The sequence below is a fragment of the Anser anser genome (genome assembly GCF_964211835.1).
Source record: "Anser anser genome assembly, chromosome: 16".
Lineage (NCBI taxonomy): Eukaryota > Metazoa > Chordata > Aves > Anseriformes > Anatidae > Anser > Anser anser.
Genome location: NC_139737.1, coordinates 6,925,703 through 6,942,745, shown reverse-complemented (window position 1 = coordinate 6,942,745; position 17,043 = coordinate 6,925,703). Strand labels below are relative to the sequence as shown.

Sequence of the window (17,043 nt, the reverse complement as noted above, 5' to 3'; positions counted from 1 at the left end):
CTTGGTTCTAATAATAGAATTGCTACTTTAAAATATACATGAACAGGCCAAAGATTTAGCCTGGGCCACAGAAACACCACACACAATTCCTTCTTGTGTTCTGCATTATTTTTACTCCTCCCACCTCCTTTTCCTTCCATATTAGACTGTGTGCTCTAATATTACACCAACAGTGGTGATAATGCAATGCGATAGGGTACAGCCAAATTCTTTGAAGACTTACGTGGCATCTGTGCATATCAATGAAATTGTCTAAAACTTGAGAAATTCTCTACCTAATTTCACCAAAGTATAACAGAAAAACTGCTGGAGAAGCAGAAAAATAAAAGGTGCTAATGATGAGTTTTTACTATTTTTGTTGGGTTTTGTAGTTGGTGAATGATGTATGCTTAATTTCATGGTTTATGCTTTTCTTCAAATAATGACAAAAACGTACAATGATTTAACTCAAGATCCAAAATAAAAATTGAGCTATGATAACTCTGGTAGATAAAACCCTTCTTTTTACCACTTATTTTAAATGTTGATTTTTTTCAGTTATTGGAAGTTCAGTAGAGATAGATGAGCTTACTATGATTAAATAAAAAGTTTAGACAACAATGTGTTTGAGATAGCAGTGGAGTTATAAAGGTGGCTCTTTCCTGTTCTTCCGGAAGCCTGTATTTTTCCAGATTATCTTGTGATCTGGGGGCCAAAAGTGACCTTCCTCCACTTCTCCACGTTTGTTTTGGATGCCAATCTGCAGCCTGCACCTGTGTTTGCCACCACAAGGCCTGATGCTCCCTTGGACCCTCTTGTCGCTGTGTTACAAATCCATTTGGAAACAATCCTTTTCTCAGACATTCACCGTCATCTGGGGAGGCCTGTGAAGCAGTTACCACCTCTCAGCTGGGTTTCAGTAATGACCTTTAAGAGGGTACAAACGAAGTCATGTAGCTCACCTTGCCTTTCTTTCAGTGAGTGCAGTGCAGGCAGTTACTGAGCAATAGCTTCGTGGGAGAAAGTTACATTTACCCTTCCTCTGTGATAAGTGGTTTCTATGTCCCTCTCCATGTGAGATTTACCCACCTTTGTTGGCTGTTCATTATTTTCTAGGTCACTGGAACTAATTTCTAGCATAGTCTCTTATGATTCAGTTGCACCAGACTTCAGAGTTTGCGTTATCTTCCTTTTTTCTTAGCCCTTAAGAAAGAGATTACTAAGTCAGGTTTTGTACCAGGTTTTAGACAGCTGGACTAGAGACTGGCTTGTTGTTTAATCCATTGGTATGAATTTTACGTTTTATGTAACTGTTTATTTGCCATACTTAAAATTGTCGAGGGCTTTCAAAGCACATTTTGAAGTGTATTGAAAGAGCACGTAAATGAAGATACCAAAAATATTGTCGCCTCACAGAAATTGCTGAACAAACACACTCAAGGGCTGGGAACTAGCATTGGACAGGGTGGCAGGAGAAAGGCAAAGTAAGTACACTTGTCTCCCTCATTCCTGGCATTTGGATGAAGGGAGTGAAAACTTTATTCTTAAATTTCAAATGGCTTCTCCAAAGATGACATCTGTTCTTACTCATTTCTAGCAAAATACATAGGGCACTAGAGAATTGTGTAAGTACAGCTGTATTGTGATATGTTTATTCTACAGTCACTGATATAAGTAAGAGTTTGTGTCTGTCTTTAAGGGAAAAGAATCAGACACCTAATCAGCTAATTGGCAACTTGCTTAATGTTTTGCCTGCTTAACTCCATTATTAAGGAAAAAATCCCTTGCAGTGTGTATTGATGTGTCTAAACAATCAATAAATGAAACATCTAATTAAAAAAAAATCCGTTTATATGGCACACGGCAATCTAATTAATTGTAGTTAGGAACAGATTGGGATTGATTAGTGCTCATTGTACTTAATGCTACTTTCTCTTGTTATTACTTGGTAATATTGCTTAAAAAAAGGGGTGGTGTGGCGGTTGGGGGAAGGCGTTTGTTTTTCCCACTGCTGCAAGAATAGAAGTATTTCCAATAAGTAAAGATTCATGTCAAAACTCTGAAGAGGTTAACCATTATCTATATAGCATTTCTGTAAGATGTTCAAGTGCTATTTGTGAAAGCTAAGAGCACACAAAATTTGGATAAAGATTTATTTCAAAAGTTTAGGTATATGTTTAATCAGCAGTCTTTTACCAAAGCTACATAGGGAAATAGCAAGGAAGGTCTAGAGTACAACAAATTTGATAATTGCCTATGTGTTCATACATTGCAATACGTTACAGGTATGTGCTAAGTACATAATTTCAGTGACTCTTTCAGATGGCCGAAATAAATTTTCCCTCAGGTTTGTCAGACCTTTAGTTGGAATGAATTTGATGTGTAGAGAACAGTTTTTCCAAATTTCCAAACGCTTCTCTGAGGATAGGAAGTTTGCTCAATGTTCTAGAAATATTCTTCTTTCAACTAGTCCTTTAAGAGTACTCTCTTAGTTTTGATATTTTTTTCTATTAATTTTGAATGTAATTGTTACACAAAGCCATCGGAATGTCTTGGTTATCTTTCTGCTAGAGCATTATTTTTCTTTCTGTATGCTGAGTTTCCAACGGAAATGTTTCCTTGGTCATGTCAAAAGAGGAAAATCCTTGGTTGGAGTGGAGATGTTCCCAAATTCTTTTTTACATGTCCCAAAGGAAATGACAGAGAAACTCTAGAAAATGGCCAAGTGGAAACTGATGTGATAATCACTGAGTGAAAAGCTACAAACATTGCTGATTTAAGGCTTGTTGTGGCAATATTTGACAGAGAACTGAAGTGAAGGAAAGTTGGTGAGAACTGGTATCTTGTATTTTCTTTCAGAAATTTCATGACGACAATTAAAGGGATAGCCAGAATGCTCAACCTTTAGATTTTTCTATGTTTATAACCCAAAATTACAAACTCATTTTAAATAAATTATGATATTTTTGTTCTTTAACATAAAGTTAATATTATCTATTACTTTTGAGTCCAAAGCAAATTACTTATTCAGGCTTTGATTTCAAGCATGGCCTGTTCCAGTAATGTTTATCATGCTTTATCTAAGACTACCTTTAAAAGATACATAGTGCTTTAATGATTTGTATTTTAATGGTCTTTAAATACCCATCACTATAATTTATTTGAATATACACTTGGTTAGCTTTCTTTTCAAGTCAGAAGAAAAATGCATTAGGCTTACTGAGTTTTTATTCACGTCTTTGATGGTGAATTACTAATCTATTTCTTTCAGCTTTCACAGCCAATAAATGCTCAACACTGTAGGTCAAGTATTAAATGTTAGTTGAAGATTCCTGCTGCTTAAATACAGATTTGTGTTTTTATTTTACTATGTTACCTTACTATGTTGATATTCTCATTATTTGATAATAGCAGGTTCACCAGGCATATTACGTAAAACTTAATCTTTTGGGGGGTAGGGTACGGAATAGAAATTTTCACTGCCTGTTACAACAGATATCTGTAAACAGATGTTGGAAAAATACAACTGTCTCCCTTACTGCTACCTAGAGAGAGTTGACGAAATAACTATTCACAGCAGTTTTCTATAAAATTCCTGTATCTAAAAAAAATATATAAATATGTATCTACAATATGTGTAAATCAAGGAATTAATAATGAAAAAGGATTGATACAGTCTTTAATATCTCAATCTTTCATCTGGTTTGGTACTGAGTGGAAGCTTTTACCAGTAAAGCCGTGTATCTGATTGGGAATTTGGAGGAAAAGAGTAAAGCAGTGGATATCTTTGGGATGTGTGCCAAACATTCAGTTTATTGGCTACAATAGGTGGCGTCAATGCCCACCCCATCTATCCCTACACTAGAGAGATCACATAAATTTTTCTTTGAAATGTTTTATAAAGGACTCGGCAGGTCTCATGCATGCCCTTTTGTGGCCTTGCAGGGTTGTTATAGGAGCGAAAGGATTTTTCCACTTTAAAGCTATTAATTTTAATTGCATGAGATAATTGAGCTATAAAATAATACCCACATAGGATTGATTTTCTTCAACTGCACAGAGTGAACAAAGAGTTTCTTCATATTCACTGTTAACAAGTTTAATCCTTCTGTAAAGGAGAAACTTCTTCAATGCACATTGCAGTCTGACATTGTGAAGGATGCAAAATTTTCATTATGATTAGAAAAAGATTGTATTTGAAAATAAACTGTTTTCTAGAGATATACTTTTGAAATTGATTTATATTGCTCATGCATCTCACCTGTAAAAGATTTCAAAAGTATACAATTTTTGATGTTGGGTATCAGTTATCAACACTGATTTGGATAATAAAATTTTAACTGTGGTATTATTATTATTATTTGCTATCCCTGAAAGGGCACTGTATTTACAGTACAGCAATGTACAAGCATTTCTTAATAATCACATTTGGCATTTTAAAGTGTACTGATGATAGAAAAGATGTAATGAAAATATCTTTGATTACAATGTCCTTTTCTTATTGAAGACTTCAGCAGAATATAGTGGAAGCTGCTTTACTGAATTTGCTATAAAATTTTTAGAGCACACATTAAAATTAAAGATAGAAAAGAAAAGCTTTATTGAAATGTGTACATGTTCTACTGAATGCTAGCAAATATAGCAGCATTTCTGCAGGGTAGTCTTTTATCTTGAATAATTTTCAGTTCAGGAAAATAAACCTTAAATATATATTTGGCTTTTTTTTTTTTTAAGAGCACAGCATTGCATTGGTATTGAATTATAATGGTGGTATATCCCCAGTAGGGCTTGAATTCATTAGCATTTGATTTTGGTGTTTGGCAGAAGACCCAACCCAGCAACCACAAGTTATTAACTGCAGTGGGTGTTTGATCAGACACAGACATGAGGCTAGGGAGCCACAGGCTGCCTTCTGCACATTCAGCCTGCCCCAGGTGCTGGCCTAGACTAAAGGGAAACCTCCAACCAACCCCCCCGCCCCAAATAATTTTGCAACTAGGGCAGTTCTTTGACTGTTTTATGTAAATTCTTGTGTTTGCACAGGGCGGGCTGTTGTTTCACTGCTCAGGGGTGGCTTGTGTCGCTGTTGAACTAGTGAGCCATAAAACCATTAGATTCTAGGTGCTTAACGTTCCTCTGTAAATACTGACAGACAAAAACTGTACCCTTAGAGGGTATTCTATATCACCGTGTTCACTGTTTTTCTCTCAGAGAATTCTTCCACTGGGTTACAGCAGCAGCAAGGGCACATGTTGGCGCTGCACACAGGAGGCCATGTCTGGGCCAAGGCCTACACATGCTGCTGTAACAGATAAATATGGAAGCAGATGTAATGTGATCTTCACATAAGGCTTGCAGGATGTGAGCACCTTTAACAAGAAGTGGTTTTGCTGATACTAAGTGCTGTCAGCATGGTTGTACTGTTTTATGTCATTCTGTACCCTGGCTAATATATTCCCTGTGCCGTGCTGCACAAGTGGGCTGCGTTCTGTCTGCTTGGTTTTCCTGGCTGGGAGCTAGTCTTTAATTTCTCTCCATTTTCCATTTTCTGTGGCAGTTGATTTTATTGTAAGCTGGATCCTACTGGCACTGAATTAATCAGTAAATCATCTGACTTCAGAGACATCAGAATAAGGCCTTGTGTTCTTCAATTAGGAAAGCACTTGCTCACCTTACTGCCTTCAAAATGCTGTGGTAGGAGTCCGCTCAGCATTTCCATACTCCTCTCCCTGCCTCCCCAAATGATTTTTTTTTTTTTTTTTTTACTTTCCATTAGCTTGATGCTTACCCTGCAGCCTGGGAGATGCATGCTCAAATGATGAACGTTTGACATTTGAGTGATCTTGTTTAATTTACAAGTATTTCTAGTATTTGCCTGATTCCTAGCCTAAGCAATGCTTATGCAGTAGTATGTAAAGACATACCTACTTGCTAGTGTGAGCCCCCATACTGGAGATGCACAATAGTTCAGTGTGATCAGAGGAGCACAGTTAGCACAGCCCTGAGCTGCTGTGGAACAGGGATGTTGTTCTGAGCTAATCTGAGAGCAGTGTTTCATGTGTTTGTTTGCCGTAGCATGGCTGAGCAGGGAAATGCCTGGGCTTAGTCCACAAAGAACATCACTGGAATGAAACACTTGTCAGTGGGCTTATCCTGAGCTTTCCTAAAACCTCTGTGTAACTTCACTGAAAACAGGCTAAAAATAAATAATAATAATAATAAAAAAACAACTTTGCACTCTGGAGTTACATTTACATTAATTTGCTGTGTATTTAGCTTACAGGTAAAAGGCAGCATTAACAAACGTATCTGGGCTCTTAGTACTGCATAATTCACTCTGTTGTGGTGAAGACCACTGGATATCTGTGAGATCAGTGGAAAAGCAGTATGTCAAATAATTGTTTGTAAAACTTTGTATCTAATAAGTTATTCATGTACCTGTTTCAAAAGGTCAGTTAACACTTGTTTTGTGACACCCCAACATTAGACTTAGTATTCCTGATCTAGATGAACTTTTTTTGGAAAGGTTTCTCACTGGGTGTTCCAGAGTTAGGTATAAACAAAATAAAATCCTAAATAGAGATAAAAGCTAAAATTACTTCCATAGAAAGCATAAAATTAATTTAAATATGTATGACAGTTAATTTTATTATTTGTTTCTGTACAGAAAAAAAAAGCGTAGAATGGATAAGTACATTTCTAAATGCTAAAATTATCAGTTCTAGAGAATGAACCAGTAGGGCTTGAAAATTGATAAGAAAGTATTTCCAACATGAGTTGCATCCAGTAGGAATTTTGGAGGCTTTTTGTGAATAAATCAAGTATTTGTATCTTCTGTATAAAAGATAACAGACAGAACAAAGGGAAATAAATGACAGAAATACGGCAATTTGCAATGAACAGGAAGTATGGAAACAAGTATGCTAGCTGGATATATAATAGTTTGTTTTTTTTTTGCTATGGTATTTAATAACCAAAAACTAACACTCTTTAAACTGTTGCATGATTCATTACTTGCTGCTTGTTTCATTTAATGAAAATATCTAAAATGAGAATAGTTTTTGGTTGATTTTCAGTGGTACTTTGATAAAATTATTCTATTTGAGGAATGAGAAATATAGAAGTGGTACAGTGTTAAACAGTTCAAGTTCAGACTTTGGCTACTAAATCCCTGGACCAGTAAACTCATGCCAATAGGGAACATATTTTAGTCTTAGTTACAAAAAAAAAAAAAAAGGAAAAAAAAAGAGAAAGTTGAAGGAGTTGGGTGGAAAATATACAAAATGAGGATTTTATTTTAATACCTTCTCTTTTTCCACTTAGTTGCCAACTTTGAAAACAAAACAAAATAACAAAAAAAAAAAAACAACAAGGAAAATGCTGGTTTTACAGTGTCTTTAAAAGATATTAGAAGATGTGTATAAGCTATACCTTCTGGGGGAAGAGAAGTTCAGATGAGTTGGAGCTCTTGTTGTTAAAAAGCTGACAATGTTACAACATATTAGAAGTCAGGACTAGACAAAAGCGGGGAAAAGGAATAGGTTTAAAGCACAGCTTGCACTTATTTTCTTACTCATCCTGGGGCAGGGCATAGTCAAAGACTTCATTTTATATCTCATTTCTGCGGCATGTACCAGATGGAACATATAGGTACACACTCACTTTGAGATGTTCCTGTTGTGCACTAAAATCCACCCACCTTAGGGGCGAAAATGCAGCAGCTGTTCCTTGCTGGTATTGCTACAGGATCATTTTAGAGCACAGACGCTCTTGGAGAATATACTGTAGTGTTCGTGTAACTCTTCATACTACATTTCTGGAAAAAAAAGAGGCCAATCCTTTTCAGCATTAGACGTGTTTGAGTGAATGCATTTTTATAGCTACGTTTCAGATTATGCAAGTGTAATATGAAGTTTTTCAAAGCGCTTATTGTCTTTATGGAAATCTTGACATCGCATTTCAAATAGACATCTCCTTTTTATTGTAGTATGGCAGGTGTATGATACACACCTATCAGATCATCCATTTTACATTATGACATTATGTGCTGAGTATGTCTAATTCTTCCTGTGGCAACTTATTGCAATGCATCCCTGACCCTCCTAGAGGAGCGGCTGGTTTGGCAGTTTAAGCACTCTCACCTCTGTCTGTCAAGCCATCTACTTTTCCCTTTCCCTCCGGCCTTCAGACAGCTGGTTTGTACGCCGCATGGAGGGAGAAACATCTTTGAGCTGAATAAGTAGGTGAATGATTGTATTTAAGGGAAAATGTTTTACTGAGGTCAGGATAAGGAAAAGGGTTGATAACCACAGGCAGGGAGGACTGTGGAGAGAGAGCATTTGCTTGGAGAGAAAGCAGGATGGATGCTGTTTAACTTGATGTGAAGCCCTGCCCTCAAAGGAAAGATGAAATGTGATTGTGGAAGAGTATTTGAAAAAATTTAACTATCAGCTGTCTGGTCTAGATATCTTGCTAACCTTCTTTCAAGTCCAAATGATGCCATGTTTCTTTGGCTCATTTTATATGATTAAAAGATGAAGGGGTTTATACTGCAGTGTGCTGAGTATTCCCAGTTCCCCTAGCGCTTGCCTGGACTTCAGAGTACCCCTCTATTGATTTTCATTCATATTGTCCAGTATGTTCTCTGAGTGAAATATTACTTTTCCTAGCTTAAAAGAAGAGTCAAAAATTACAGAAACACTACAATTTCATTGCGAGCTGGGTAACCACCATGCAGTGCAAGGTGGTAGGATCTGTATTCTGTGGGGTCAGCATCACCTGCCTGGTGAGGGAGGCAGGAGCTGTGTGGAACCAACGTGTTCCAATACCCACAGGCTGATATACACCAAGTCCGTCTGGTGCTGCTGCTCCACAGATTCAGATGCTGCTGACTGAAGTTTCCACAATTAAAACATTTTGAAGAATGGTTCCAGTCCCCCAGGGCTCTCAGACTTGACGACCTCACACACTGTAGGATCTAGAGTAGAATCTGGGCTCGAAATCTTGTTTTTAACACTCCTCTTCACTTTTGTGGTGGTGTCTTCTGGGAATGTGAACAGGAAATCACCACATAATTTACTCAGTTCTGTTCAATGCAGTGGTTACTAGAGGAGAAACCCTGCAAATGCTTCACTTTTCCATAAAATGAATTTTGACAAGTGCCCAGAAATATGCCTGAAACTTTAACCTTTCATTTGTAGGCAAAGATAGATACCAGCAATACAGATAAAAATGAGATGGTGACTTTGAGCAACATGACAAGAGACTATAAATCTTAGGCTTGGCCTTGTGCTGCAGAGAAGATTGCAGTCTTAATTAAAAAGTTTTTGAGTGGCTCTCTAAGCAAGCCAATGACTCTTGTAGTTCTCATGCATCAGGGTATTTACCTGGAAAGCCCAGTCAGTCCGTTCTGGGCCTGAATGAACTCTAAATGAGGCAGACTTATGTAATCTGAACACGTAAATTTGAGGAACACTCAACCTTTAATTTGAGACAAGCTATTTCACTAGATGTGGAATTCAAGGCCATGTTTCCCACTTCTAGAGGGGGTGCACACAACTCAGTGGGGCATCCCGTCCTGCCCATGGAAGTCCTGCCTGAACGTGGTGAAGAACAAGCTCAAGAGTCTTGAGAAAGCACAGCGAGAGCTGGAGTGTGCAGCCTGCGATTTGGGCGTTTAGCAGAGTCCTGAATTTCATCTCCTGCTCCCTGGGGTGCTAATGGATTTTGTGGCACCGTCCCTGGCTAAAACAAATAAATAGTTTCTCTTTGGAGCTGAGTAGTAGTATCTAATGCTTGCCCTATGAGGAATTTATGTTAACTATGATATATTTTGCAGTCTTCACTTACTGGGAACAAGCTTACTGAAGTATCAGGACAAGGCTTATTTTGCCTATTGCGTTTGTGGAAGAGCTAAGAGGAGATTTTGAAACACACCATCAGTAATCACTGAGAAACTTTAAGCACTTTGGAGTGCAGAGTAATTATTATAGCACAAGGCTGTTCATTTTTCAGAATATTGTATTCTGCTTCTGTTGAACTCAATATGAGTTTTACTTCTTTTCCTTAAAATCACCAGGATTACAAACCATGCATTCTCTAAATCTGTCCTTTGCAGGCAGAAGTTTACTTTGAGGCTGAAGGAAAAGTAGGATTTTCATTCACCCCTGTTCCAGATTAGCAGCAGGCAAGGCAGAGAATGCTTCATTCACACAGTCTGGTCTGGTTGCAGGGGTGCGCAGTGCCCTGTTTAGGACAGCCTCAAATTAACTCATATTTTGGGACACCCTTGGAAAGGCAAGGTAGTATCAGTTGGGGATAGAATCGGCCCTATGTGCCATAACATAATAAATAAAACAAAACAAAAATAAAACCCCCCAACCAACCAACCAAAAAACCTATTTTAATATCTAAGTTTTATAGGGGGAAAAAAGTCTAATCACAGTGAAAACCTTTCTTCCAAGTGCAGCACAGCAAACCAGCCTGGGATATCACAGTTAACATTCCTCTACCTTCTATGTATGTTTGATCTCATTCTGATTAAAACTGCTTATTTTAAAAGGGGAATTATTTGGACTGGCTCCACTTGAAGAAATGTGCTTTGGAGCCCACAGTGAAGATGAAGTGAACTAACTTGACATGTCACCTAAATGTCACCCTGAGATCTTTAACAGAGCTTTAACACCTGGAGAGCTTTAACCGAGCTGAGAAGTAAGTCAAGGAGAAAATGGTGTGAGATTAACATACAAGTTATTTTACACCCTAATGCTTTGTGGCACCGATGACTACCTTGTGCTGTGGAGCCAAAAGCTGCAGGCTTGAGACAGGATGTGCACTTTTACTGCTCTCCAGATGGATTTTAGCTAGTGGCAGGACTTGTCCTGCATAGGTACCAAGGCATCAGTTAGAAGCAGCTTTTACACTGGTGTCTTTGTGCATCCTTTTCTTTCCGGGAGCTATCTTGCCAATAGTTTATAGCATAAGTGTGTATGATGCTGCACTTGAAGGTTGTGGGTTAGCATTTCATGACTGTTCATCCTGCTTTGCTATTGCCATTTTTTTTTTTTTTTTAATCCAATAAGCCCACTAGTTCCATTAGTTTAATATTTTCTTCTGAGGGTCATTCCAATTGTTGTTTCCACATTACATCTTTGTTGCTTTGAAACTGCCAATAGTCTGGCACTTTTTAATTGATTCCTATGTTTGAAGACCTTGTTATACATAGACCAGTTCAAGTAAATACAGATAACTAGCTTTAAATGAATTTGCAAGCTGATTGCTTTGGAGTCAAGACAGATTAACAGCTTAAGCAGCTTTTGTGTGCGGTTGTGGGAAGATTTAACATCTGGCGTTGGACCACAGCTGTGCTACGGCTGTGACATCATTCTTAAGTTGGCTACTTGGATCTCCCGATCCTTCTTTCTGCTGTACCTTCCATCTATAACCAATTTGTAACATTGTTATGTAGCTGTGTATTCATTTTCTGGATTTGTTTGTGTAGACCTTAGAAAACCTCAGAGCTCTTTTGAAATTAAAGGCACTGTCTGAGGTACTACAATCTAAAAAGCATCTGTAAAGTGGTGCTTCCCTTAAAGACTCAATTTGTAGCACCAAGCTCATCCTCCTTGATAATTTTTCTCTTCCACTAAGCTGTCAGGCCCAAACAAAATTGAACCAAAAGCCATTTCAGAGTTTTGGAAATGAATACCTTAACTTTGCTGTTTCCTGTCTTTCCATTATGTGCTCTAATAATACAAGTAGCATGACTTTAGACATTTGTTTCTGGCAGGACAATTGTTACAGCAAGGGGAAATAATGACTTGGGAAATCTAATTGTGTAAGGTTTATAAAAAAAAAAAGTCAGTTTTTCTCTAGGATCCCAATGTCCAACAGATTGATACAAAAAGGCAACTCCTCCTCTATGTAGCTTTCTGTAAAGTTCAGCTTGAGTTCTTTTGTAGCTCTAGAAGTACTACAGCTATGGCAAAAGCAGTTGGTGTGAGAACTTAATCAGAAAATTTATCTATTGACTTTTTAGATACTTTGACTTACTTTTCAATTATTATTACCCCTATGGCCCCCCGCTGCCATAACCAAAACCTTGCCACGTAAACCCAACACATATTATTAACCTATTACAGCAGTAACATTTTGCTTTTCTTTTGGGCTCCCTAAAGGTTTTGCTCTGATTTGACATGAATATATCCTTTAATGATAAGGTTGATCAGAAATGTAGACAGTAATTCAGAGGATCTTGCACAACGGTATTGTACAAAATGTTGTTTGTACTTTGTTTTAGCTGGAGTTATTTCTGCGTGAAGAGGCTATGTTTCCTTTGTTCCCCTATGCAAGTCTGACTAATGTGCACCAGTTTTTTCCTCTATTATTTTCCTTTTTCAAATAAGGTGCGATGAGTGTTAGGACTTGCTAAGTATGGAAGAAGCAGCTAAATCCCAACTATATCCTCTGTATTAGTATTGCTTGAATAGTTTATTCAATGAATACTCTGATGAGCTCCTATGAATGCATGTCATATTACTTTAAGGAAATACCCAATTAAGAAGCTTCATACAGCTATCAAATATCACACACCTCATTCAGTTTTTGCCGTGGCATTATATTGGGAAAATTGCTATTGAAATGACTGAACTTACAGTAGGTAAAGCTACAGTAAGAGCAGTTCCAGCCCTGAGAGGCCAGAAAAATTAGCATTAATTAACAATGCAATTTTTAAATAATACAACATTGTTTTGTATGGTATACAGGGCTAGAAAGAAGGCTTCTGGATGTTGGGTTTGTTTCTAAAATGTTTAATTAAATATTATCAGGCTAAAGATTAGTTTATTCCCACAAAAGGTTCCCCGGATGCCTATTTTACAAAAAGCAAACAGTATTTAAGAGAAAAATCAAATCGTAGCTGCTGTTATGATTCCCTGATGGGTCTGTATGTAGATGAACCCTAAAAACACATACAATAGCTGAACTGCTAGGGGCATATGCTTAGAAAGAAATGAGGGGTGTTGTGTGCATGTTCAGAATTGCAGATCAGCTAATTGAATGCTTCTGGCTACAGGGAAAGAATAGATGAGAATTTAAATAGAGTAATAGTGCAGTCTGCGACCATGAAAGCATAAAGGTGGAGAAGCAAATCACTGAGAAGCACACAGCTCTTACTCATATCTCTGCATGCAGGAAGAAAACATATAACCCAAGGCTGAGCAACAGCATGTAGTTGATTTTAGAAGTTTAATGCCAAAATGTATGAATGGTTTCTTCCTCTTTTCTTATTGCTCTTGTGGTGAATATGAGCGTAACTTAGTTTGCGCTGAAGACAAATTGCAGCAAATGTGAATATTTCTTTTATAGGTGCATAACTTGGATAACTGCTTTATTCTATCACTTATTCTCAATTTTTATCCAATGCCACATGGGTTAACAATAGCCAGAACTGCTAGCTAAAAGCAGAATTCACTTGTAGCTTGATTTGAATGTCTGGATCTGAACTTGCATTTTCCAGTTAAGATTTTTGCATGAACCCTACATGTTACGGAATTGCCTTGTGCACTGAAAATCGGTGCGGCCTACTTTAGAATAATGAACATACGCTTCTAGTAGGTGAACGCTTTTTGCAACGATCCCCACTTCAATTCCAATTAGAGCACTTGTTTCTTATGAGGGAGAAGCTATACCATAGTATGGTTTGTTGGGATGCTTTGAATGTTGTCGCTACTGCAATTTGGAAGGCCCAAGTTGAGAATGTTATTGTGGCTTTCAAAGCCTGAAATATCAGGAGAACACTCTGCGGTAGACTGTATTCATTTACGTTTCTTGACAGTGTAATGTACAGGCAGGGCTTTGGATGCGGTGCCTGTGCACAATGCACAGGAGAGCCTCCAACACCAGTTACTGTTCCTGGTGCCTGATTTTCAAAACTACATGGCCATACTATTATTATCTGTGGGTTCATGCCTGGAGTGCCTGGCACACACAGTCGGAATACACACAAAGATCATTCAATTAAACAATTATGTGATTCTGCAGAATCAGGTGCTTGGTGATCTTTCACAGAGGAAGCACACCTCTAACTTGAATCAGTGTTATTTATACTCAACTAACTTGTGAAACCATCTCCATGGCTACTTTTGATTGGTGTTTTAGCCTGCCTAACTTATCTCCATTGAGCATGCCCATTCCAGTGGGCTAGCAGGCTGGAACACCAAATCCCAAATTTCCATATGCTTGTGAGGTTTTTTTTTTTTAACGTATGTTAATGACAATTAATGAGGAAAAGGTTAACGTGAGTCAGTCTGGAATCTTCCTTCAGCTGTTTTCCTCCTCATCCCTTATCCCTCTTGCTTTTGCTAGCTCAAGGCTGCCAGTCTCCCTGTTTTCTTCAATGTTTCCTTGTGTTTTGTTTTTTTTTTTTTTTTTTTTTTTTTCCAGTTTAGGACTACAGCATGGGCTAAGCTGTCCGGCAGTTTCTCAGGGAAACGTCCCAGGCTGCAGCAGTATCTCGGTCTGTCTGGCATGCCCCACGGGCACCCAAATTGGGATGACTAGTTTCTGTGACAGGTGCAAAGGCACGGAGCTGACAACCCCTCTGAGCTGCTAGAAACTGTGCGCAGCCTCGGGTCTCTACTCCAACTGCTCCTACTGAGCCCAGCAGTGGGCGCCCTGCTCAAGCCATGAGCTGAGAATTCAAAATGGAGGCGTGCACACCCGGTGCGGCCATGTGACCCGGTGCGGCCATGTGACCTGGCGCGGCCATGTTGCCCGGCGCATCCATGTGACCCGCCGCGGCCATTTTGTGTGCTGTTGCCTCGTGCCTTCAGCAGCCATTTGGGGTTCTTGTGACTCCTGTGATAGCTCCCCTGAGGAAAGGGGGACACACCTACACACCCGCACCGAGTGCTGCGAGAGCACAGAGCACAGCTCTTTCTTCCAGATGCAGTCTGCCTTCTCTTTTTCAGTGTTAAGATCAAAAGTGACACACAAAAATGATTCACCTGCGTGGGCATCATGACTCAAGAAACAAAAGCTAATAAAATTTATTAAAAATGTAATTTAATTTTATAAAATTTAAGTAAAAACTTATGGTCAGTACAAGTCTGGTATGGCAGCAGAAGTTCTAGATGACATCAGGAGGAGTTGTGTCACAGATGCCAGAAAATCTGTATACCTTCCAGGCTTAAAGAAAAGTACACTTTTTTCTCACATTAAAATACATTTCAAACAACTATTAAATCATTGTCCTCATTTGCCTAATGGAAGTTCTTCAGTTATCAGGCTGGCCTGTAAGCCTTTTGACCAGTTCTAAGGCAAAAGAAGATTTCTACGGATTTTCAGAAAAATATAAAAGCTATCCTTCTCCACCCTAAAACAAAATAAGGTATTTTTACAGTGTTGCCTGTCAAGTCACTCAGTATTTTGTAAGATTTTTACTTGCATTCTTTTTCAAAGTTGAGGAAGATAAATCAGTTGACCTGCCTGGATTTTTATTTATTTATTTGAGCTGCAGTCGTTGAAGGTCATTTCATCTTCTCTTCTGTTACCAAGCAGAATACAGTCACATACTTGCTTTCTATTATAGATCATAATAGAGATCCAAATAGTTAAGTTTTGTGAGCACCTCTAAAAAAAAAAGCTCTGAAATTTTATTTATATTTTTCCTTTCCCAGGTATATTTGAGTCATAAATTACATGTGCAGTAACAATATTGCTTTAGGGTCTTTTCTTCTAAGAATCCAGAATGCTCTGTATGAATTCAGTTAATGGCATGTGGTACACCTTGCCATGTAGGTGAGATGACTTACTGGAAATGAGTCAGAACGTAAATGACAGAGTTGATGAATGACCACAGATATGAAGATACTTATTTTTCTTTCCCTCAAACTATATGTCTGCATTTGGTATTATCTGACTCAAATGTAAGCAACAGCAATGAAAAGGAGTGTATTTTGGGGATAGAGTTAGGAACCACACTTTGGACAGGACGCTGTACTCCAGCCTGAAGAGGTGGGTTAGGAGATGTGGGCAGATACGATTAGTCCACCCCACAGCACAACATGAAACCAGATCCTCATGGAATTAAAGCAGGCAAAGAAGTATAGTGTATGGTGCAGTACCAGGACAGCAGATAATTCTGAGAATGATAACAACTGGGTGGAGAACGGGGTTAATGTGTGAGGGATATACCTGTAGAGGACATGCCATGGGCTAGTGCTCTGCTAATCTAGAGAGAAAAAATACTGCTTTAGATAAATAACTTCACTGTGGAAAAAATAGTCTTTTTTTTTTTCTTTGAATTTGAGAACCAACATATTTAATGTGTGTAATGTTTTGATAAATTGAATAAATGCTGTTTCTATGTCAAGCATTAAGACACTTTTATTCTTTCCCTTCCTCTAATAGTATTTGTTTCTTTGTGTGCTTACAAAATCTGTTTGTATTTGAAGAGTAGTGTTAATGCAAGAAGTGTTAGCAGACAGAATTTGCTGATACGTGAATACAAGCACACAGCTTCATCTCTATGTCCAACTACTAATTTAACCAAGATAGATAAAAACTGCTGTTATAAAATATTTTTGTTGTTGTTGTCTGATCACATTACACCTTACAGCCTTCTATTTGCTCCTTCTCTTGATAAATATTGAAATACTATTTCTTTCCTATAGTTACACTAACAAAAAAAGAAAATGTGAAAGAGCACAGATCATCTGCGTTTCCTGGAGCAAAGTGTTTTGCTGTTGCAGGTGCTGAAAAGACCAAAGTGCAGTCATTTAGCTGTTATTCTTTGCTGTGTTTTGAGAAAGAGAGCATTCTTAGATGATCAACAGTGGCTGGAAGAAAGAAACTCTAAGTCTCCCTTTGTCCTTTAAATCACAGAACTGAACAGAAAGGGATTACTCTTAAAACCAAAAGCTGCTGTTAGTTTAAATCTATTGGATGAATTTATAAGCAATAGTTATTATTGCAGCTCTTTAGCATGGCTCTGTTCAGCACATTTCACTTTTATTAAGTAATCAAATACTGGGAATAGAGCTGGATAGGAGGTTTAATGGCCTA

At 38.0% G+C, this 17,043-nt stretch overlaps 1 protein-coding gene across 3 annotated transcripts in view; it reads left to right on the top strand.

Annotated features, from left to right (window-relative positions):
- The window catches only part of LOC310882614 (uncharacterized protein), a 232,555-nt gene that overhangs the window by 44,470 nt on the left and 171,042 nt on the right, over positions 1-17,043 (top strand). Inside the window, exon 3 of one of the 3 annotated variants that reach the window (XR_014573052.1) lies at positions 672-5,044. The exons of the other annotated variants lie outside the window; for them this stretch is intronic. The gene's annotated coding sequence lies outside the window, so the exon portion shown is untranslated. Of the gene's footprint in view, positions 1-671; positions 5,045-17,043 lie in introns of those variants that run through there. 3 annotated transcript variants of the gene reach the window in all.